Source organism: Vicugna pacos, chromosome 24 (genome assembly GCF_048564905.1).
Source record: "Vicugna pacos chromosome 24, VicPac4, whole genome shotgun sequence".
Lineage (NCBI taxonomy): Eukaryota > Metazoa > Chordata > Mammalia > Artiodactyla > Camelidae > Vicugna > Vicugna pacos.
In genome coordinates, this window is record NC_133010.1 from 721115 (window position 1) to 739088 (window position 17974).

Consider the following 17974-nt stretch of genomic DNA (forward strand, 5'->3'; position numbering starts at 1 on the left):
GTAGTTGGGTGAATCATAAAATTTCTCTGTCATCCTCCTTCCTTTGGACCTGGTCATGTAATGTTCCAGAAGGTGGCTGAGCTGACTGCCCTGGAACTCCCAGTCAATTCTCAAAGGACCTGTACCTTGAAAGAAAAATAAGCCTTTTGTTTTCAGCCACTGTGATTGAGTTTATTGCACAGCATAACAAAGTCCAACCTGATTAATACATATGACCACCTTCAATAATTTCACAGTATTTCTAAGACCTGACTTTCCCTGAACATGTGAATGCCTAGTCAAACTATATGGACTTTATCTCATATGGAAATAGAGAATGATGAGGTGACTTTTTGTGTATGCTTTTGCAATTTAAAAACATTTCCACATATATTATCTCACTGATTTTGTAAAATAGTCCTCTTAGAAAACATTAGGAATTTATTACTATCACTGTTTATGCATTAAGAGGTTAAAAATAGTTGAATAATTTGCTATTTAGTCACAGAACCAAGACGGAAATACTCAGTTACATTACAATTTGTTCTCCCTCTCCCTCCAGCACTCTCTTTTTCCAAAATCATCGTAAGCATTGTGAATACCTGAAAGGTCTAAGTCATGTGCAGTCAGAAAGTTAATAGACCAGCTCCTATAATGGGGAGTTATACAAACTAAAATGCACATTAGGATGAAATCTGTGACCACAGAGGGCCTTAGTCACACAGCCAGGATCCTTACAGGTACTAAAGATACAGTCACTGATTTTGTGCAAGAAGGAACTAGTCACCAATAATCCATACTATGAATAACTTCTATTAAAAATATGGGAAAACCACCAAGAATATTGGTTATACAGTCCCCTCAAAAGTAGAGATATTTTCGTGAAATTAGGAATATGGGAACGAAGTAGAATTGAGGAAGCTAGTTTTGTCATTTTTATTGGGGGAGGGGTCCCTGGGACTCTCTGCATTTCTGTGAATCCTAAGAGAAGTCTTGAAAAATAGTTAATAATTACTGATTAGAATGGGGGTGGGATAAGGGAGCAGTAAGAGAAATAACAAAAATACAATATAAGTATTTATTTTTCAGAAGAAGAAGAGGCAAACCACAAACATAAAGAATCCTGGGCATTCCTGAACATCTATCATGCTGTCAAAATTGTATGAATTTTGCCTAATGGATGCTTAAGACTTGGTGTTCACAGGAACAGCTTCCAGGATGTGAAGAAAATATTCTTTGTCTTAAGAGGAGGGATCCCATTAAATGTTTGTAGACATTCAGCTGTGCTTCTGTGGGCAAACATCCTGTGATCCTCACATCTACCCAGGTGTGAATCTCAAAGCCTGCAGGTGTGATTTCCATCACAAAGTAAATAAGGAATAAATGAAGTTGTTAAATGTCAACTCTCTTAGATGAACCACTTTAACATTCTTCTCTTCAAAGACAGTCTTAGATTTTTCTTACTTGCCAATCCTATTTTTTGAAACGGCACTTTGATGGGATATCTCAGTTTGAATATCAATTTAAGGCTTAAGATACAGTGGTATCTCATTTACCAGGTTTTTGTAGTAAATATGAATTATGCACGTGGACCATTTAAAGATTTGTGTTTTCCCACATGATTTAGAGCATGGTCTTGCACAAAAAAGTCACTGAAAAGTCTCTTCAATTTAATTGCTCCATGCCATGAATTACCTGTGTATATATGGATGCAGAGTAAGCTTTTCCATCTGAAGAGATTAAGAAACATTTCATTAACACTAGAAATCTCTACTCCAGTTTTAGAGCATCTGCACCTGTGCCTGCACCTGTTTCTTAAGGATCAGAAAGGGAAGAGCTGCTTCTTCCAGGTTTCGGGGACGTAAAGAATAAGATTTTCCCTGACCTCAGCAGGAACAAGTTGTAAGAATATGGAACTCTGATATTAGCCAAATGTTCCATGTCCCAGTTGTTAAGGTTTCCTTCAGTACAGCTGATTAATTACATTTTTTTAAAGTCAGGCAGTTGACACCTGTGATATCACACATCCTTTGAGGCTGATGGACCTGAAATCCTCAGGATGCTAAGAGACCCTGCAGGGTAGGAGCAGGAGGGGTCGAGGACAATTCCCCGATCTGGTGCAGTCGCACCTTTTAATAACGCTTTGGCTTATGTAAATGTCCCGCTAAGAACTGAGTTCTGGAGTACAAGTCTCACCAAGCACTGGAGGCTTGTGGGTGTGATAGTAAAAGGCGTTTCTGAAAGCTCTGCTCTGGTTAGAGCTTCAGCCAGCATAGTCTTTATTACATCCTGTGAAGACAGCTGGTGGACACTGGAGAGAATACAGTATATCTGGGTGTGAGACTACAGGCCCCCAGGGATGGTGAAAGAACTGAACTGAAGCCCATCAGTGCGCTAACAGGAAGTCTAGTTTCCTTCACATCGTCAGTGTCAATAGTTGAGAAGGAGACTGGGGAAGAGGCTGCGGTGTGCAGCCGACAGTGAGTGTCAGTGGGAACCCTGATGAAAGGGAAAGCCTCTTCTCAAGTTAAAAAAACCTGCCTAATTCAAGTACTGTGAATACACTAATATATTTTAATTTAATAGTTCTAAGACAGTTGTTTTCATTGTTAACCGGTGGGCTGGGGAGTGTTAAAGGAAATTTGAAAATCTGAACAAATATTTCAGAAGTTGTCCTAACAACTCAGAGATTGAATTTGAAATGGCAACCAGTTTCTTGGACTTCTAATTTATCTTTCTTCCCAGGAAGTGATAACACCTTGAGTACAGTAATGAAGTAAATGAATTTTTAGTTTTTCTTCATCTCACAATATATGTGGGAGATGTTCTTGGCTGACAGAGTTATTAGAGGCAATAAAAAGCCATTGGTGTCCAAAACTTCATTGTGGTCATGACTGGCAGAGCTACCATAAACTTACGCTTAATAAAACTCAGTTGTTCAATTTTCCGTATCAGTGAAGAAGAACACTCAGCTGGAAAATGAAATTTATGTACAGTCTATCTAGATGAGATGGCATCTCTGTCATGAGGGGTGCAAAGGGCTCCGGAAAAGCAATATGCAGATCTGGGTTTCAGTTCTTTTCTGCCTCTTACGCTGTAACTGGGACTCTGGGGAAATCAGTACCCAAGTTCCTTGGCCATAATGTTAGAACTAAGTTCTTTTCTAGTTTCATGAACTACGAAGACCTATGAACTATGAATTGAGTGCTGTAGGGGTGTCCAGAGCTACCTGATGTAACCCTACTCCATACAGTAAAGGTTCCTAAGGTTCTAAAGCCTTTCATGTGAGGTGTGGACCAAAGCAAAGACTTCAGTCCAGAGGGGGTGACACGGGGCCTGGGCACCCGTTCTTGGCCTGCCTGTGTCCAGTGTGAGTGTGCCTGTCCTTGGCCGAGGTGACCTGGTGGGGCCTGCACAGGCCGGACAGCATTGCACGTGCATCCAGGAGCACGGTGGTCTCTGTCACAGGGGGTGTGGCCTTGCCCCAGAGCTGAGACATCTGCACTGTCCTGCCAGAGGCGTGTCCCACGCTCGTGCTGATGCACCGGCCCTGAGATCTTTAACTCCCCCAGCCTCTGGCCCCTGTGCCCCGAGAGCATCTAGACGTCTTGCTGTTTCCTGCTCACCATGTCCATGTAGAAAGTGCCACGGTAAAGTGGCCAGGTGTGCAGTGTGTGCCATCTGAAACTCGTGCAGGTCCCTGCAGGGCGAGCAGGGCTGTTCGCTCCTCCAGGAGAGGAGCTGAACTCCATCCCCCATAGTGCCAGGCCTGGGAGGGGTGTTGCCAGGCGAGTGTCTGAGACCAGAGGCCACACGGGGCAGCCCAGGGTGTCGGCCGCAGTCCTCCTGCTTCTCACGGTGGAGACTGGGAAGGGGCTCCCGGGGTCCAGCGCCCTGAAGTCCTTCGTGGGGGCTCTGCCTCCTGCAGCTCCTCCCGCATGCTGCCTCGCTGGGGAGGCGAGGTTTCCAGGGGCTACACTCGGCCCGTCTCCCTCGATGTCTTTCCCCGAGGCCAGGGGACTGAGGGGGCGTCCGGCAGCTGCTTAGTGTCCCTGCCAGTTGTGCGCTCGGGGGCCAGTGCAGTGTTCCCGGCACGCTGGGCCCCGGGCAGACTTCCCGAACCTCCCCCCTTATGCCCGTGGCTGGTCATCGGAAGCGGGGCCAGACTTGTCGGCAGGACCCCGGGGAGGCCCTGTGGGCCCCGAGCCAGGGCCGGGTCTGCACGCGCCTTCTGGAACGTCGGAGGAGACAGTTTGGGTTTGTGGGCCGTGCAGTCTTTGTAGCGTCCGCTCAATTCTGCCCGCGAGGTGGGCGGGCCTGCGAACCTCAGAAATGGGCCGTGGGCCGATCTGCTCCGATAAGTTCCTAGTCTGTTTTTGAGAATCCTTCAGAGAATTATTTTCTTTAAAGGCCTGGGGTTAGGCCAGTGGGGCTCTGCTGCCACCTAGTGGCCGATAATTTTGCTGGGTAAACTCACACCCATCTTGAGGGTTCAGCTTCTCCAAGGGGAGACTGAAGGCTTTCAGAGCCCCCAGATGGGGAGTGCTTCCCCTCTCGCCTGAGTTTGGGGGTCCAGTTGGCCAACATCCTCTGGGCCTCCTTGGAGAGGCCCGCGTACCCGTGTCAGGACCCCACTCCAGGTGCGGCCGAGAGTCTGCGAGCTGCGGGGTGGGAAGGGGCGGCCGGCTGAGCATGTCTGTCTGTCCGTCCGTCCATCCGTCCACAGCTGTGGTCTGTCAGCCTCGGCCTCGCCTGCACCTGCAGCCTCCCCACCTCACCAGAGGCCGCGCCATCTCCTCCGAGCTTCAGGCCAGCACGTGCCCTACCGGGGGGGGGGGGTGCGGGCGAGCTGTGAGGACCAGGCCCCGCGCAGGGAGCGGCCTTGCGGGGAGGCCCCCAGTGCTGGCCTGCCCACGCCCCGCACAGGGCCCCTCCCGCAGCCAGGCTGGGCGGGTAGCGAGGACACCTATCAGACATGCCTGCGAGCTGGCAGGACTCTGCACGGACACGGGGGAGCCTGGGCGGGGGTGCGGGGGGGGTGCAGGCAGAGGCCGGCCGGGGCCGCACCTGTCTGGCCCCCTCCGTGACCCGGGGCTTCCTGTCCAGGGGACACGGGCTGACGACAGCAGGACATGGGGCTTCGGATCCCTGGAAATGGGGGCCCAGGAGGTCCCTTCGTGAAGCCGAGGGGCAGCAGCTCAGTGCAGGGGTGTGGGGAGGACGGTGACGAGTCCCCCAACTCAGCCTGGGCCCCCAGGAGAATTCAGCCCTCGGCTGGCCCTCTGGAGGCGCTGACCCGAGCTGGGAGGCGGGCAGAAGCGAAGGTCTGCACCCCACCCAGTCCTGGCGCCCCCTAGCCGCTGGGCTGGGGGTCATGGTTTGGAGCCAGTGAGGTCAGATGGAGAAGGTATGTGAGGCCCCAGGGGTGGGGGTGGGTCTGTGTGAACCCGGCCAGAGGGCCTTTCAGACATTAGGTGGTGGGGGACCTTTGCTGAAGATGGCAGCCAGCTTCCCACCCCCAGCCGTGCCCAGGGTGCTAGTAGGCTTTTTCAAAAGCTCAGGGTGTCAGAAGGAGCACAGTGGGCACCTGCTCCCAAGGCCCAGAACTCAAGGCAGCCCTTCCTCCCACCCACTCCTGAGGGGCCAGGTCTCTCAGCCAGTGTCCCATCCTGGAGGTGAGGTCCACCTCCCGTCCCAGCCTCACAGGACAGAACTGCCCTCAGCCCCATGTGGCGGGCTCCCCCAGCGGTGCTGTCCGTCTAGGTGACACTGTGTGGTGACAAACCCTCCTGTCCCTAGGACTCCTCTGTGGTCCCTCCTTCCCTGAGCACAGTGTCCCTCGTGCTTGGTCCCACCCCGCTGGGTTCCAGGCTGTCACACGGGCCCGGTGTACTGCAGAGTGGGAATCCCTACTTTCCTTTGATCCCCCAAAAGCAAGCCGTGGACCTACCTTGTGGCCAGAAGAGCCTCAAAAGAGCCTTGGCCCGGCTTCTCTGGGCGTGGTTCCAGGTGGGGGCTGTCGTAGATACAGCTGCGATGGAAGTTGAAGTGCAGGGCTTTATTTCTCTGGAGTAAATGCCCAACAGCGCGCTGGCTAGGCTGTATACTAAGTGCATGTTTAGTTTTATAAGAAAAGATTTTTTCCAGAGTGGCTGTACCGTTTTATATTTCTACCAGAAACGTGTGTGAGGCCGGCTCCTGTCCACCCCTGGCAGTATCCGCTGCTAGCCCTGCTTGTTAAGCTGTCCTAGTACATACGCAGCGACACCCCTTGTGGGTTGAACTTGCATTTACCCGATAGCTAACGATGTTGAGCATCTTTTCACGTGCTTGTTGGCTACTCCTACATTTAATTTGGGGAAATAACCGTTCATGTCTTTGGTCATTTTCTAATTGATTTTTAAAAAGTGTTTACTGCCAAGTTTCCTTTACATAGGCGCGTACTAGTCTTGTAGGATTTGTGGTTTGCAAATATTCTCCCCCCAGTCTGCAGCCTGTCTTTTCATTCCCTTAACAGGGTGTGTGGCACAGCAAAAGTTTTTAATTTTGATTAAGTCCAGTTTATCAGTTTTTTCTTTCATGGATCATGCTTTCTGTGTCAAGTCTAAGAACTCTTTGCCCAGCCCCAGGTCCTGAAGATTTTCTTTTTTTTTTCCCCCTAAAAGTTTTGTAGTTTCTTGCTCATTCTATCTGTGGCCCATTTTTGAGTTAGTATTTGTGGAAGGCATGAGACCGAGGGCCAGGGGCCTATGTCCCAGCACCTTTCATGGGGGGACCACCCCTTCTCCATGGACCTGCTTTCCACCCTGTCGGAGCCGAGCCGCCTCTGGTGGGTCTACTTCTGGGTTCTCTGTTCTAGCCCACTGACCTCCGGGTCCCTCCCGATGCCAGCACCACACTTGAATTCTGTAGCTATAAAATGAGCCTTATTATCAGACTGAGGGGATCTTCCTGCTTTATCCTTCTCTTTCCATGTATATTCTGGAATAAGTTTATGTCTATAAATGGCGCTGAGACTTTGGTCGGAACTGTACTGAGCTTGCAGTTGAATTTGGAGAAAAATGACATCTTCACTGTGTTGAGTCTTCCAATGGCTGTCACGTCCCTCAATTTATTTGGGTTTCTTTGATTTATTTCATCAGCATTTTGCAGTTTTCAGCATATGGATCCTTCATAAGTTTTGTTAAGTATGGACCTGAGTATTTCATTGTATTTTGAGTGATCTTAAATAATATTCGTTTTAAATTTTGGTGTATGTGTGCTCACCATTAGTATATAGAAATGCAGTTAATTTTGTGTATTTTATATTCTACACCATTATGAATGCATGTATTAGTTCTAGGGGTTCTGTTTTGTTTTATAGATTCCTCGAGGTTTTCCTGGTAGACAATCAGATCATCTGCAAATAGAGATGCTAGTTTTCTTTTTTCTTTTTCAGTGTATCTGCTTCTGATTTTTTTTTGCCTAGTGCAGTGGCTGGAGCTCTGAGTGGCGTGCTGAGTAAGTGGTGGTGGTGGATGGCCGAGCTCAGCCCAGTCTTAGGGGAAGCGTCCCGTCTGCCACCGTCACGTGTGATGCTCGCTGGAGGGATTTTATAGACGCTGCCTAGCAAGTCGCGATCATTTGCCTCTGTTCTTAACTTGCTGGTATTTTTTTAAATCATGAATTAGGTGTTGAATTTTGTCAAATGCTTTTTAACACATCAGATTGTATAACCGTATGGTTTCAATGCTTCGGCTTGTTGACATGGTACATTAAATTGATTTTTCTTATTGTGGAAGCAGCGTTATATATCTGGATAAATCCTACTTGTCCATGGTGTATAATTCTTTTCTGCATTGCTGGATTCATTTGCTAATTAAAAAAAACTTTTTGATAGGGGGGATGGTATAGCTCAGTGGTAGAGTGAGTGCTTAGCATGCACAAGGTCATGGATTGGATCCACAGTACCTCCATTAAATTAAAAAAATATAAATCTAATCACCTGTACCCCCAAAAAAACAAAAAAAAGTTTTAAAAATGAAAATCTTAAAAAAAAAACTTTTTGGTCTATTTGTGTTGACGTTCAGAGAGAAATTCGTCTACATTTTTCTTTTTCTCTACTGTCTGATCTCTGGTTTTGGTATCAGAGCAATAGCAGCCTCACAAAGTGGGGGAAGGGCGCCTCAGTCACAGCTGCGGGGTGGTGGTCCGGGCGGTCCCATCCCTCCCTAGGCTCCCTGGTACCCCGGGCAGAGAGAGGAATGCCTTGTCACCTCTGGGTGGGAGCCTGCTCTGATAGGGGCACTAGCGAGTGTGAGTGTGCGTGTCCTGTGTGTGTGTCCTGCCAGCTTCGCCTGAGACGGCAGAGTTGTCAGAAAGCTTCCTGGCTTGCTAGGTTTCCTGGTCCCAGTCCTTTGCCAAGAAAGAGACAGACAGAGGTGGGCGCTGTTGGCCCGGTCCGGGCCTCCCGCCCTCTGATTAACCCCTGGTGGGCCCTGCAGGCGCCGAGGCCCCCCTTGACTGCGCACAAACCCTCCCTTCCCAGGATTATCTCAGCATCTCCTGAACTCTCTCCTGGCTTCTCATCCTCAGCCTGGACTCCATGCCCCCAGCCAGACTAACTGCTGATGGTGAAACATTGTGATTTATCCAGACTCCCTCACAGCCCCGCCTTCTGCAGACTCTACCCGCCCCCCTTCTTAAAGTGTCCTGCAGCACCCTGCACCCGCAGGCCCTGTGTCTACTCTAGGTCCACCCTCCGCCACTGCGGTGCCGGTGCCGGACAAGTCCAGCCTCCGGGCGCAGCCCGGCCTGCAGGACCCCGGCCTCGCTGGGAGCCGCTCGCTGGCGCGCAGGTGCGCAGGTGCGCGTGTCCGCCCTTCTAAGCGCTTGCGGGGCGCGACTCGCAGCGCGTTCAGCTGCTTTTTTTCTGACCAGGCCCCAGGAGAGGGGATGCACCCGCCTTGGGCGCCCCTCCTTTGAAACTGATTCATGGTGGCGGCCGGCTCACAGGACGCTGAGAACCACTGCTCCTGCTGTGATGAAGAGGGTCGTTCAGCGTGGGTGGGGGTGGGGAGTGCCAGACAGCGGGAGCAGGGAAAGGGAGTCGCAGGCCGCATTCTCTCTCCTCTGTGGCCTCGCTTCCTAACAGGGGTTGAATTTTGAAAAGAGAGTGCAGGGCCTTTCCACTCCAAGATGGACCCCTCACTCACATATCGCTCCACGGGGCTGTCGGTGACGTCGGGAGAGGGGGCTCATTGCACGGAGTCTGTACGGCACCCCCCCTGCCGGTTTCTGGCCCCCTGGTGTTTCTTACCAAATTTAATGACAGAGGACTATGTATTAGTAAACTAATTCCCTTCACGTGTTTCTAAAGTGATGTAAATTTCAAATAGAACGTTCTTCAGTTAGTTAATTTCTGGTTTCCTTGCATTGTTATAAGAAACTGCGGCCTGCACTATTTCTAGTTTATGTGACTTACCGAGAGAGGTGGTCCTGTCTTAGGAAAGAGCCTCTGGGGAGAAGGGGCGAGAGGTCTCAGGCTCCTGCCATTTCCCTCCACGTAGGGCTCCTATGTTAATGTTGGCGGTTCGGGTCCTAAGTGAGTCTCCCTCTTCTGAGAGGGAGCCTCCAATTGGCCATGGGTGCGGGGCCCTGGGGCCCTAACGCTCCCTCACAGACAGTGGGAGCTGTTACTCCTGTTTTATCCATCTCCCCGCACCTGCGCAGCCGCTTGGGCCCCAGGCTCTGCTCTTGCTAGAATTGCTCCCCCACCCCTTCCTGGTGGCTCCGCCTGGTAGAGGCTTCAGCTTCATTGTCTTTGCTCCTTATTCCCTGCGTATTCATCCACTTTCCAGATCCCAGTCTCGCCTTGACAACTCTTGTTTGTTGTTCTCTCTCCTCTCGGCTTAGTGCTTGAGGGTTTGTGCTATTATATTTTGTGTGTCATTTTGGTGCAGTTTCTGTAAACGCATGCTAATTCTGTGATGTTTAATGCAAGGTTTCTTCCGTTCCTTTCTTAACCTTTTGAGTATTTACTACCTTTGTTCTTTTTAATTGAAGTATAGTTGACTTACAATGTTGTGTTGGGTTCAGGTGTACAGCAAACCTATTCAATTAAATGTGTACATACATGTATATGCTTTTTCAGACTCTTTTCCATTATAGGTTATTACAAGATATTGAATATAGTTCGGTGTGCTGCACAGTAGAACCTTGTTGTTCATCTATTTTATGTATAGTAATATGTATCTTTTAATCCCCACTCCCAATTTATCCCTCCACCATTACCTTTGCTTTTTAAATTGAGTATAGTATAAATTTCATACCTTAGAAGTGCACATTTTCGTAGTTTTTAACAGACTCACCAAAGTGTGCTACCACCAGCACGATCTAATTACAGAACATTTTATTCGCCCCTAAAGGACACCACACCCATGATCAGTCACTTGTGTTCCCTCTCTCCTCAGCCCTGGGGACACTGGTCCACTTCCTGGCCCTGCAGGTTTGCCTGTTCTGGACATTTAGCACTCGTGGGATCACACGTATGTGACCTTCTGTGTTGGGCTTCTTCCCCTGAGCTGAACGTTTTCCAGGATCATCCGTGTCATAGCCGCGTCAGCGCTTCCTCCCTTTTTGTGGCCAGGAACATCCCGATATAAGGGCCCCCCCGCACGTGGTTCATCCATTCGTCCTTGGGAGGTGGACACTGGGTTGTCCACTTCCTGACTGCCGTGGACAGTGCTGCTGGGAGCGTCCAGTTCAAGTGCAGTTGTGGACAGATGCCTTCAGTTCTCCTGGGTCTGTGCCTGCGAGCGGGGGCTGGGTCATGTGGCGGCCCTCGGGGTAACTTTGCAGCAGCTGCCAGACTGTCAGTGGTTGTACCACTTTATAGTCCCACCAGCAGTGTCTGAAGATTCCAGTTCTTTCCCATGTCCTTGCTGACATCTGTTATTTTCTGCTTCTCCTTACTGTTATCATAAGTATTATCACTACTGTCGCCATCCTAAGTGGGTGTGGTGTGATGTCTCATTGTGGTTTTATTTGCATTTCTCTTTTCTATTCCTTATTCTATTTTTCTGTGTTTTTTTTTTCTTTTTAAAGCCCAGTGTTTTATCTTTGTTTTGTTTTTCTCTTTTGGGGGGGAGATTAGATTTTATTTTTACTTATTTATTTATTTTTAACGGAGGTACTGGGGGTTGAACCCAGGACCTCGTGCATGCTGAGCACGCACTCTACCCCTGAGCTCCACCTTCCCCCTTGCGTTTTCCTAAGGACTAATGATGCTGAGCTGCTCTTCCTGTGCTTATGGGCCGTTTCTATACTTTCATTAGCCAAATATGTCCTAAAGTCTTTTGCATATTTTTAAATTGTTTTTGATTGCTGAGTTGTAGAAATTCTATATGTAATAGTCTGAATACTAGTCCCTACTCCGGTATACAATTTGCAAATACTTTATTCTGGTACATACATTTTATTTTCACTTTCTTGTTTGTGTCTTTTGATGGACAAAAATTCTTATTTTTCATGAAGTCCAGTTTATCTGCGTTTTTGTTGTTGCCTGTGATTTTGGTGTCATATTCATGAAATCGTTGCCAAATCCATGAAGATTTTTTCCAGTGTTTAGTTTTAGCTCTTGAGTGTATGTCTTTGATCCATTCAAAATTAATTTTTGTATGTGGTATAAAATGAGACTCTAAGTTCATTCTCCCGTGTGTGGAGATCAGTTTCCCCAGCACCACATGTTGCAACGACTGTTCTTTTCTCTTTGACTTGTCTTGGCACCCTTGCCGAAAATTCTTCCATTGCTTTCTGATGAGTTCCCACCCATGATCTTAAGGCCTCTCTGATCCTCTGATCAGTAACACACTGAGCCTGGTCCTTCCCAGCTGTGTCTTCCCAGCTGAGACACCACGTGCCCCTGTGAAGGGGGAAGGCTTTTACTCAATGCCATCCCTCATGACATTTCCTTATGTGTTGTTTTTTCTCATCTATATCGTTTTGAGCCTCACGCATTACGTGGGAAAGATACGTTAGCTTGAAACAGACTCGGTCAGCGACGTTGTTTATTGCGTAAAGTGGTTACCTGACTGGCATGGAGGAAGGCAGTGACAGTTAGCACGGGCTTCTAATTATTTTTGGTGCTACAACCTCGCAGTTCCAAATGTTGGGTGCTTTGTAAAGAAGCCTGGTAAGACGTCCATAACCACGAGGTGCAGAGGGCGTAAGCATGCACCGAAGAGCAGACTTAAAACGCAGCAAAGAGGGGAATGTCATAAAAACAAATTCTTGTACCTGAGGATTAAATTTCCTGTTTGGGTAACATGTGAATTTAGAAAGTGAAATGTCAGGAAACTTGGATCAAGGTGAAAATGACGCATTCTGGAAAAAGATGACATGGACAGAGTTGCACGTGAAATGGAAGGGTCTGAATGACACAGACTAGCTGTGAAAGAGGAAAACCAGCAATGTATTGAAGTTAATATATAATTTCATAAATGTTATTTGTAAACCAATATATGTACATATATAAACGTACTAAATATTTTAAGTAGAAAGTTGACTGTTTCACTTATATTCTCAAAAGTCTTTTTACAGCTTTAACAAAAAACTTCCCTTGGACTTCTCATCTTTGAAATGGGCGGCGCCTCCGTGTCTGCAGTGCGGCCCCTCGGGCGCAGGGCAGCGTCCGGGGAGCAGCTCCGCCTGGCCTCCGGCCTCCACCCGCGTGCACCCCGCATCCCCGTGTGTGAGGAGCGCGGCTGCGCTGTGTGCGGGAAGGCAGTTGTGCCGAAGCTCGGCCAGGCAGGACGAGGTCGCAGCTTGGAAGCGTGTTTTTGTGCCTTAGGTAGGCAGGCTCCTCCAAGTCACCAGTTCCGGCTGTGATGCTCTGACTTACTGTGCGTCTGAACACATGCCATCCAGGGACTTGCTGTGACTCGGGGAGCATGCTTATGGGGGAGGGTGAGTGCCTGTGACCTGTCCTGTTCGCGTGTTGTTCTCCAGGAATGTGTGTGACAAAGTCAAGCTCGCCCTTTAAAGTGGAATATGTTCCAAGTGGCATGACACTGAGTTTTACCCTTGGGTCCGTGATGTGGTGTCAGCTGGGAGCAGCGCTGTGAAGAGAAGACAGACCCCGGGAAGGGAGACCGTAGCAAGGAAAGGAAGCCGACACAGTGCTGGGGTCCTGCGGGAACCTCACTCCTGGGCGGCTCTTGAAAGTCACCTGTAGTAGTTAGAGTTTGAAGAAGCAGGTCCAAACTGGGGCAGAAATGTTTCTCCGTGGCTTTTTCCCTTGAACTTTGAGGAACATGGATGCCTTAGAACCGTGTCCCCCTAAGTGTTCCCCAGTTTTAGCCCCCGAGGTCCTCATCCCGCCATTTTGCAAAGAAGCTGGGTAGGGGTCTGAAGAGCTGGGCCTGTTGTTCTATAAGTGAGGACCAGCCCCGTGCAGGGCCCCGAGCTAACTCTGCCACCTGGCCTGGCCCTGCTGACTGTCCTGTCACGTGTGTGTGGGTGCAGGAGCCTGTGTGCACGTGTGCAGGAGCGTCTGAGCGTGTGTGCAGGAGGTGTGTGTTCTGTGTGCCGCTTGGCATTCCAGCACCCTGAGGTCCGAGTTCTGTCTGCCGCCTCCCAGGTTCCGAGGCTGCAGCACTTAAGTTCTCTGGTCTCAGTTTCTCACCTAAATTAACAACCAGGGTTTACCTGAGCAAGTACACTTAGCAGGGAACTGATTTTATTGCCTCCCCCAGATCTCCCTTGGCCCTCCTCGGATATGTCAAACGGAGAGTGCTGCGCGGAGCTGACGCCCAGGCGACCCCACAGGGGCGCCCCCGCGGCCGCGCCGCTGCAGGACCGGGGCACCTGCGTGCTGGGCAGCTCTGCGTGTGCCCCGCCCACGTCACTGCGAGCAGGACCAGAGGCACAGGTAGGCGCGGGGCTGAGCGGGCTGGAGCGGGGGGGGGGCAGTGGGCGGGACCAGCAGTGGGCTGGGGGCGGGGTGAGGGGACGTGCAAGGGGCGGGGCCTGGGTGAGGGGCTGGGCGCTCGGGGCGGGGCCGGGGCCGAGCTCCGGGCCGCTCTAACGCCAGGCCTTGGCCTCCTCAGCGAATGCGGAGACCTGGTGCCCGGATCCTGGGCCTTCCGCGGCTGCCGCCCCGGCAGGCGCGTCTTTGCGGCCCTGCACTGCCTCCCCCTCCAGACACCCGGCTGCTGCTGTAAGCGGATCCGGCTCCTGGGCTCACAGTCCACACATGCATGCAGTTGCTCCTTTATAATACAGATCCATAGAAATCTGCCTGTGCCAGGAGACACAAGAATGAGCAATCTGGGTCAGTTCATCCCTTGGGAAAGTCATATTCGCTGTGAATCACAGTTTTTTTTTTAATATCAGTATTGCCATTAAAAAATTTATTCCTAAATTTCCCATATCTCAATTACTGGGTTTCAACGTGATGTCCAAACTGTGTCCTTATGAGTCCTTTAGAGAGAGCAGAATTTGGGCCATGCACAAGCTGGTAAGCAGAGCCACCCTGGGCAGACAGGTTCCCTAAAATAATCTCTGCTGGATTTCTCTGCACACATCAACACCATGTTCTCAACTGTGACATGCGAAGGGCACCCTGCGGCAGGACGGGAACAGGCCTGGATGGTCAGGCGCTGCCCTTCAGGGCCACCGCGTCCGTGCCCCCTGGGAAGGAAGGTGCCTTGTACCCACGGCTCAGGCCTGCCACGTAAATAGATAAAAGCCAGCGGGGTGTGGAGAACATGCGGGGTGAAAACTCATTTTGTGAAGATTCTCAGCAGTTTCCAACTCAATACAAATGTCTCCCTTGTGAAACTGAATAAGGAATATGGATTTCCTAGGTCTGAACACAGCCACTCTGCTGAGAAGGCGGCTGCGGCAGAGCCCAGGGGCACAGGTGAAGGAGGCACAGCGTTTGCACCCCTTGTCCTTTCTCCGGCCCCTATTCAGTAAGCGCTGGCGGGGGCAGCGGGGAGGGGCACAGCTGACTGCAGCAGAGCCCTTCAGCCCCCTTTGTTACTCCTGGGCCTTGTGGAGCCCCTCCGCCAGCTTTCCTGTTCCTCCCTGCACTGCAGTCAGCTCTGGGCAAATCCCACAATCTAAGGCACACTTAATAGTAGCAGAAGCCTCCAGTCCCACTTCGCATCCCCTCGTGCACTGTCCTGACCGCAGTGGAGGGCAGCTCTTGTGGGGTGGAGCCCTTCAAGCCACCTTCCTGCCCCCACAATTTCGGGGGGATGCCCTGGGTGGGGCCATGAATGGACACAGTTCATGAATGCTCGGCTTTAAAGAAACCTTCCCACCCCTCCTTCCCTCTTCTGCCCCCTTGGGGAGGATTAGCAGTCTAGGGACGCTCTTAATGCGGGTGCAGCCCTTCAGCCCCACTTCAGACCCCCTTGTGCACTGTCCTGACTGCAGAAGAGGGGCAGTCCTTGTCGGGTGGAGCCCTGCAGCCCCGCTTCCTTCTCTCCCTTCTTCTCAGCCAGCTCTGCCTGGTGCCAGCAGTGCCTGTAGGGGCAAGTGTGATTATAGTGAAATGTCCTCTTCCTCCCGCCCTCTCCTACTGGGCTCTCCATTTGCTGGTCCTGCTCACTGGCTGCTCCTTCCATGCCCCAGAGAAAGGAGGACACAAATTATGAAATAGGCATTGGAATTGCAGGTGGTAGCTATGTAGCCCTGCAGGTGAAGTCATTTCCCACTTGTCACTGGGGCTCCCAGCATCAAAATGGGGAAGGGGCTAGCTGGGATCATTTCCAGTCTCCTAAGCAATGCCAGCTTGGGTTCAGAAGCAGGAGAGCAAGGGCTGGGGCCCAGGATATCTGCTCACAATTTCACATCCTTGGAAACATCCAAGACTGGGACTGCTGTCTGCCAAGGACAGTGGCAGTGACTCTGAAAATATGGCTTCTGCTTATCAAAGTTGAACGAAATAGTGCAGGCGTCTTTCAGAGTAATTTGTCATTTGCAGAAAGGGTGGTAACGCTTTGTATTCTTTGACCCATTGATCCTGCTTCAGGGTGGGCAACGACGGTGGTGGCTGTGCTGACAGCGGTCATGTTGATGTGAGGATGACACTGATCGTGGTGATACCTGTCTGTTAGCTCTCAGTATATTTCAGGCGCTTGATACACTTAATCCCATTCAATTCTCCTAACAAGCCTATGAAATAGGCATTATACCTTTTATATTTGAGGAAACTGAGGTTTAGAGTGGTTAACTCCTACAGCTAGTAAACAGGATGATTCTTTTTCTTCCCTTAAGAGGTAATCACCAGAGGTTAGTTATTAATTTAGGAACACTATGGTATTTAAATATTATTACATTTAAATTATTTAAAGATATTTTTGATTAATATACTGTAGCATATTGATATAAACATTGACACAATGATAATTCATATATAATTAATGTTAATCTGTGAATAAAACTGCTACCATTCACAGAGTACATAAGCATATCCCTGAACTATGTCAAACACTTGTTTTTTAAATTGAGATATAATTGCCGTATAACATTATATTGGCTTTAGGTACACAGCACAATGATTTGTATATACTGAGAAATGATCACTACAGTGAGTCTAGCTAACATTCATCACCACATGTAGCCACACATTTTTTTCCTGTGATGAGAACTTTTAAGATCTAATCTCTTAGAAACTTTCAAATATGCAGTACAGTATTATTATCTATAGTCACCATGCTGCACATTACATCCCCAGGACTTATTTATTTTATAAATGGAAGTTTGTATCTTTTGACCCCTCCACCCATTTCACTCCCTGCCTGACCTTTGGTAACCACTAGGCTGTTCTCTGTATCTATAAGTTTGGTTTCTTTCTTTCTTTTATTTTCTTTTTTAAATTCCACAGAAAAGTAAGATCAGATGGTATTTGTCTTTTTTGTCTGACTTATTTTGCTTAACAGATGCTTTCAGGGTCCACCTATGTTGTTGCAAATGGCAAGATTTTCTTTGTTTTTTAATGTCTGAACAATATTTTATTATACATCTCACCTTTTTTATCAATAATATATATTGCACATATATCTCACACTTCTTTAATCTATTCATCCATCAGGAGACATTTAGGTGCTTCTATGTCTTGGCTATTGTAATAATGTCCAGTGGGCATGTATCTTTTCAAGTTAGTGTGTTCATTGCTTTCAGATAAATACCCAAAAATGGAATTGCTGCATCATATGGTAGTTCTATTTTTAATATTTTGAGGAACCTCTATACTGGTTTCCATAGTGGCTGCATGAATGTACATTCCCACCAAAAGTAAACAGGGGCTTGGTGTCTGAATCTTAACCCCTTTACCATTCTGTACGCATTCTGTAATTGTCAGTCTAAAGTGAAGAAGTTTTTTTTTAGTGTTTTTTTAACACTAAAATGTAATTATGAATATAATCAGAACTTTTATTGACAAAATCACTTTTTTAATTGAATTTTTCTCTGAGCCACTGAGTAATTTGCCCCAAATATGTCTTTTTTAAATTGAATGAAAGAATCTTTAAATTCTATAGTGCTTACATTTTTCAAAAGTTTCACACACATGATTTCATATAAACTGAATTCTGCCAACAACCTGAATGAGCGTGGAAATGGATTCTTCCCAGACTATCAGTAAGAACCCAGCCAGTCTTATAAAATCCAGAGTAGAGAAACCAGAAGAGCCAACTCAGACTTCTGACTTATGAAATGATGAGATAATAAATTCCCGTCATTTTAAGCTGCTAAGTTTGAGGTCATTTGTAATGGCAACCAGAGGGAGCCAACACGACTTGTCTCCCCATTTTGAGTCCTGCTCTTTCAGTCTAATCTTCCAGTTGCCACCAGAGTGAGCTTTTAAAATGACGTATCTGATTATTTAGTCTGCTGCTTGTTAACACAAGTTTTATCTGTAATATATCATCTAAATATAATTTTATAAAGATCACTGTGTGTCTGACTTGGGTTTGCATCAATTTTATATGAGTTTTGCTTTTAG

At 48.5% G+C, this 17974-nt stretch overlaps 1 protein-coding gene across 1 annotated transcript in view; it reads right to left on the reverse strand.

Annotated features, from left to right (window-relative positions):
- The window catches only part of LOC102529662 (uncharacterized), a 139468-nt gene that overhangs the window by 2337 nt on the left and 119157 nt on the right, over positions 1-17974 (reverse strand). The gene's annotated exons all lie outside the window — the stretch shown is intronic.